This window comes from Sceloporus undulatus, chromosome 3 (assembly GCF_019175285.1).
Source record: "Sceloporus undulatus isolate JIND9_A2432 ecotype Alabama chromosome 3, SceUnd_v1.1, whole genome shotgun sequence".
Classification (NCBI taxonomy): Eukaryota; Metazoa; Chordata; class Lepidosauria; order Squamata; family Phrynosomatidae; genus Sceloporus; species Sceloporus undulatus.
In genome coordinates this window covers 102,734,650-102,741,691 of record NC_056524.1, presented here as the reverse complement: position 1 = coordinate 102,741,691, position 7,042 = coordinate 102,734,650, and positions in this window count along the sequence as shown.

Sequence of the window (7,042 nt, the reverse complement as noted above, 5' to 3'; positions counted from 1 at the left end):
GACACAAAGATGGCCTGGGATCTGAGTTTTCAAGAAAGAAGTTATGAAAAAATTATCTTTAAATAAACAGAGGATAAGGGAAGAAACAAAGAGTACGAAAACTTAGCATGATGGATTGGTCACTATGTGTGACTCCTGTCTATGCAAAGCAGTTACTGTTGGCTCAGTGAAAAGAAGAGGCTTTAAAGTATCAGTTTACAGCTTACTGGGATGCACAGTTAATTCCTTCTCTATCCCCATCAGCCAGAAAGTCAATGGTTTGAAAAAGACAGTTGATACAGTCTCAGCCAGTGCCATCATACCTGGAGAACTTCAAAGCTTCTGCCACAGATATGCCACTTTTACAAAAAATGTAGTAGTCCAAATAAAAAGGTATTACCCAATTCTCTATTTCATCTTCCATACAGGATGGTGAAGCCAAAGAAAAAAGAATTTTGTGTGAAATATAAATTCCTGCCACCTTCAGCAGGAGCAACTATACAAGAGGTAGCGATTATAATGAAAGTAGTGGTTAAATAACCCTTCAGGATGAACCACCTCAGAATTTGTGCATAAATTCAGCTGGATAAATATAATGACAATCCAAGAGGATCTGCAAGTGATTCCAAAACTTATATATTATTTTCCTGCCTTTGTAAATCACAGTTAAAAAATAGTAGTGTCAACCAGAAAAGCTGCTGTAATATCCTTTAGGGCTGAAGAGTGGGGTATAAATACCAGAGTCATAGTCCAACAATCAAATCAATATGCCACACTGACTCTAAGTCTTAACACATAGGCAAAACCAATTAATTCTCATTGCAGGGGAGGGGGCACTGCAAGATGAAACACATGATAATCATATGGAAGGAAAAGGCCACAACTTTATTAAGTACAGCAGACAGGTGGGGTTGGCCCAAAGCATGGGTCCCGATCTGGCATCAACCAACCCAACTGTTGATCAATGAACTCTGTTGCCTGGCACTAGAACAGAATATGGAGTAACAGAATGGTTCCCAGTTGGCAAGGCTGCATGCTCTCACCCTAGATATTCAACCTGTATGCATAAAATATTGTACACACAACAGGCTTAGACTCAGAGGAAGGAGTGAAGATTAGGGGAAGGGACATTAAAAACCTAAGATATTCAAACAACACAATACTACTAGCAGAAACCTACAAGAACCTGGAACAATTACCGAAGAAGAGGAAAGCACCAAGGTAAGCTTAATGATGAACATTAAAAAAACAAAAATAATGATCACTGAAGATCTACAAAAGTTCATCCTAGATAGTGAGAAAATGTTAATAGTCAGAGAGTCCTCATATGTTGGATCAAATATTGACCAGAATGATTGTAGTCAAGAAATCAGAAGATTAGAACTAGAAAGGGCAGCTATGAAAGAAGTGGACAAGATTCTAAAATGCAAGGATATAACTCTGAACAGAAAGTGAGGATAGTTTAAGCCATTGTATTACCTATCACCATATGAGATGTGGACAGAGAAGAAAGCTGATAGAAAGAAAATAACTAATTTGAAATGGGATGCTGGAGAAGAGTGCTGAGGATACTGTGGACAGCTAAGAAGACAAACAAATGCTTTCTAGAACAGATCAAGCCTGAACTCTCCCTGGAAGCCAGGATGTCAAAACTAAGACTGTCATACTTTGATCACATCATAAGAAGGCATAAGACAATCATAAGAAGGCATAAGACAATGATGTTGGGAAAGATAGAAGGATGCAGGAAGAGAGGAAGACCATATGACAGATGGTTAGACTTGATCAGGGAGCGCATGGACAGGGAATCTTGGAGATGGCTCATCTGCAGGGTCACTATGAGTTGAAGTTGACTTGGGGCAGTTTCAACAGCAACAATTTATATGTATTAAAGCACAAGATCTGAACAATTTAATACTGGCATTCCACTAGAGTGGGTAAGGATTTTGTCTTGAATTAAAGAAAATCATATTGATATCTCAACTCAGCTGATGAGTTTACTGTAGGATTTTGGCTAGAAACCTGTAGTTGTTACATGAACAGGTTTTCTTACACATACGATTGTACTTTTTTGGTTATATTGCAATGGACGTAATGGTCCTAAATTCCATCTTAGCAGGCGGCCAGTTTGGTCATGGTGGGGCACTGGGATGCTGCTGCAGCTTCCCATCCCTGGCTCCGGCCCTGGTGTCCTCCCAGCAGGTATCGGGGTCTCTGCTTTGCCCTCATTGGTTGGCTGGGGCCTCCTGGGGGGGGGGGAGACTTCAGATGGCAGAGGACTCCAGGGCCAGAAGTGGCTCCTGATTGATCCAGCCACCCTTCCGATTGGTTGAGGGGCCTATATAAGGCCATACAGCCTTGGTTCCAGTGCCATTCTTATCCTGAGTACAGGTTGCACATCGGGACAATCAGATGTTGTGGAACTCCCAAAAAAGTACTGTAATTCCCACTTACTCTGGAGAAGAGTTTATGGTGGAGAGTATATATTGCTTTATGACATAACTTCTGACAGTCTCCAAGGGCTTGCAAAACATGGAGAGTTGGATAGCAAACTGATGGAGCAGGAAGTACTCCAATAAGGAACAAAGCAGATGATAAAGAAAACCTGATTAGCTTATTGAGCCCTCAACTAGTTATTAGTTTGCTTCATATTTTTATCAATTTTCTGACCCCATCAGGATTCAAGACAATATTTCTTTCCTTTTCCTTTTGAGAAATTAATCTTTTGATAGATATGCAAACGTAGTGGTGCCAAACCTTATTCACTGCAGGTAAATCATTACATGGCCTAAGACAGTTTTCATTAGTGGCATTGTCTATCAAGAAAGAGTCCTGCCAAAGAATTGCTGATAATACAACAGAGTCTTAGACAAAGATGTTCCTCTTTATCCATCAGTATATGTATATATTTTTAAGAAGTCAAGGTATGATATGATAATTAAGTGAAGGGTATTGTACCATTAAACAATATAGTATTTTAGAGATTAGTAACTGCATTGTCTTGTCATTGTATTGTAGAGACACAGAAAATCTTATACAGTCAACATTTTGTTTTTCTAGAAATGCTGAGGATATATTCTGTTTTAAAAGTTTGTATCATTCACATATGCATTAGAATTCTTCACTTTTCAGTCTCCTTCCTTCCTTCCCATTTCTTTCTCTTTTTTAGGTGAAATATCTGAATAGGGTAAATGAATCTTAACTCTGAAAGTCAGGGGTGGAATCCAGTGGCAAACTGGCTTCGTGTTGGTTTAATATACTTTTTCCAGCTCCCCAATATAAAAAAGGTCAATAGATTAATAATAATAATAATAATAATAATAATAATAATAATAATAATATACTTACACCCCGCTCTTCAGCCAAAAACTTTTTGTAGTATGCCTTTAGGTTGTTTCTGACTTGTGGCAATTCTAAGGCAAACCCATCACAGGGTTTTCCTGGTCATATTTGTTCAGAGGGAGGTTGCCTTTGCTTTTCTCTGATGCTGAGAGAGAGATTTGAATAATGGTCTCCTGAGGATTTGAATAATGGTCTCCAAAGTCCTAACACCGCTCTTTCTAAACAAAGTGAACCTTTTAAAACTTTTTTGCAAAACTGAAAACTAGAAGTGCAGTACTGACCTTCTCCATTTTACAATGGAGGAATGGTACAACCACCAGTGAGTCCTGGCAGTGAAAATTGACCCCTACAACTTGGATGCCATTGACTTAAATAATATACACATGAGCACAAATGGTTCATTTTCATGGCTCAAGAAATCTTTTGTGTTTTCCTACCAGCAGGCAGAGATACAGAATGGAAAGAAGTATGGGAAGACAAATGTACGTGTGCCATGTAGTTTGCCATGTGCCCTGCAACCAAGGCTGCTACTTTTAGGTGCAGTGCAAGAAGGTAACACATAGCAAATATGGATGAACTTTCAGCTTCTAGTCTGGCTAACTTTAGCTATCGTAAATTGGGAGTGCCCCTGTGATCTTCAGCTCAAGCAGAAAATGCTTTGAGCCAGTCCTGGAGCTCTGCCATGTTTACAGCTACAAGGGAACATTATGGGTTGGGAAGTGAATGTTATGAGAAACAAAATGATTTCCAACCAAGAACTCTTGGGGAAAAGCCGGGGGGGGGGGGGGGGGCCCCCTGAACTTAAATGAACAGCAAATGTGCTGCAAAATTCTAATATGAGTTAATATGAGCAACGATTGCATTTCTTCTGTTGATTTTTATTCCTGTTTTTTGTGAACCACACTGGAAAATGTTCTTCAGTTGATCAACCTGTGGTCCAAGCCCTAATTTCATAGGCCCTTTGATCTAATTTCAAAAGCCCATTGCAAGATGACCTGTCCCACACTTAGCAGCCCAATCAACATGGAGGGGAGAGGAAGAGAAAGACAGGGAGAGGGAGAAAGAGAGAAAAGAAGAAGGAAGACATGTTGTCCCTCCATAATCCCTCAAATGATCTGATCCTGAAAACAGAAAAGGTTAACCCTGCAGTATGTGTATCAATTTAAGCAATCAATAAAACCAAGTAGAGGTGACATTCTAGAAGATTAAACTCCAGATTTTTCAAGAGTTATGAAATGGCCAAGAATATATAGTATGGATATTTCCTGTCACAAACATTCTTTCTCAAGGAATCCTTTCACTATAACAACTATAAAACTTATGATTCCTCATTAACTCCTCTGGTTCCATAGTATGGAATCCTAGGATCTGCAATATAGGGAGGATTATTTAGAATTTTCAGCCAATCAGTACTGTGATTTTACTTTAACTGCCTTAGGTGCATCACCAAACTACAAATCCCAGGATTGCTAGGATGCACCTAAGGCAGTTAAAGTAGAATCACAGTGCTGTGATTGTGTAGTATGAAAAGGCCTAAGGTGCTGATGAGTCATGTGTTTATGAATTGGTGCATCCTAATATATAACATCATGATTGCTCCAATCACTCTACCATGGTATGAGTAATTCCTCACCCTCCTTTCTATTTCATGTAGATTAATTTTTGCAAAAGGATCCACAGACAAGAGGCACCACCAAATAGGAAGTTCTGCTAAATGAACTCTCATTTTTCTCACACTTTTCTCCTCCCATTTTTTGGCATGCCAGATGTAGACTTGATAGTAGCTCCTCCCCATATGTAGCATCACCAAAAGAAGAGAAACAACCAAACCCCCATGAGCCTGGTTAAAACTTCCTTCAACTTGGTTGATGGTGAATCATGATGGGAATGATAATTCGTCAGAACCTGGAGGGCCTTAAATTACCCACCACTGCCATAGCCAGAGGCAGACCAAGAACACCTTCTGACAAGATCCAATAAGAGTACACTGGTGGTCTTAATAGATGGTGTCATCTATTTGCTTCTGGCAATAGAAACATACCTAGTTGTTTCTCTGCTCTCTTCTGCCAGAAACAGGCTGCCAGGGTGTGTCAGTGGGATTGGTCATTGCAGTGGGTTGAAGAAAATACCAACATCTGCAACAATCAGAAAAAAAGGTGGACTTTGCCTATAGACATCAGTGATAGGATGCTAACCACTGCACTGTGTCCAGGGACCTTGTTGTTACCTTTTCCAGGAGAAGCATTATTTCCTTATTTGAAAATAGGAAGTGATCAGAGAGAACCGAAAAAAGGAAGGAGGAGGAGGGAGTTGCGCTGGGAGACACTACTTAGTTACTATGTTATGTATGTTACGCATACTTAGTTACTCATACTAACTAAGCAGGCTAGGTAGAATTCTGGCCTGTGTGTTTTCAGGAGGAAGTTACTGCAACTTCTAAATTTCATCATTTAATGGAACTGGGAGAACTTGTGATTTGAAGACTTTGAATGTACAAGAAACCAAAACCAACAAATTCATCCATCTGGGCATTTCTGTCCTTAAAGAATCCCTGTGCATTTATTATTACTATTATTAACCTTTATTTATGAAGCACTGTAAATTTACACAGCGCTGTACATACAATCTTTTTAGTTAGACGGTTCCCTGCCCTTGGGCTTACAATCTAAAAAGACATGACACAGAAGGAGAAGGGAGTGGTGACGGGAAAGGGTAAGAGGTCCAGCAGTTCCTCTCAACCTCCGAGGCCTGGACCATTTGACCATCTTAATGCTGAATTATTAGAATCATCAACACTTTTCCCCCTCAAATCTTTTACAATAATGTGACAGGCATCAAGCATCTTCTGAATCCCGAGAATAGCTGTACTCTTGAATTTGGCACTTCTAAATGGGGAGAATTTCATTCCAAATTTTAGTGTTTTTTTCTGAAAAAAAATAAATATGAACATTTCCAAATTTTACTCCCCTCACCACCACTACCCCCCCCCCCAAAGTTTCTTATATGTAGGATGGAAAGACTTGAGGTATTTTGTTTTTGTTTTTGTTTCCTTACAAAATGCTGGATAAAGTGGAACTGACAGATTTCACTCTCCTCACTTGAAAGAAGCCTTAAGGAGAAGTTCCAAGGACTGAGTCACTCTTGGTGACAAACTCTCACTTCCCTTGCAGGCTTTGACAAAGACTTTACTGGAGTCTACTCTTTGCTATGTTCTTTCAGAAAAAGTTAGCTCAAATGATATTTCAGCTGATCTATGGCTACAGTTGTAACAGCTAGTAAAATCCTTATTTTGTCAATCCAGTTTGAGCTTTTCACATTTGGAGTTTTGATTTTACTTGATTAAAGTAAATAATGCAAAGGTAAATTAAAGTAAATAATAATCCTCTCTCTCCTTGTGGTGCAATAAACTATAAATAGATGGGGAAATGCATGAAAACTATGGCAGCAGAGTGCATTTCTAGAGATAAAAAATGACCTGCACCCTCCCTTTCCTCACCAAATCTTTTTACAAGGGCTTGTGGAGCAAAACCTTGGATGTTTTCCTTCACTTTTCCTTCAGTTCTCCTTCATATGGGCAACAGAGCTTGTGTAACTCCTTTTGAATCCTCTTTTGGAACTCACTCAGGATGATGCTGAACGTATTTAAATCTTCCTCATAAAAGGTTTAGCCTAAGTTGCTTCTCCAGTGCTTGTTTGAACATTAAATATGCAAATAATCATC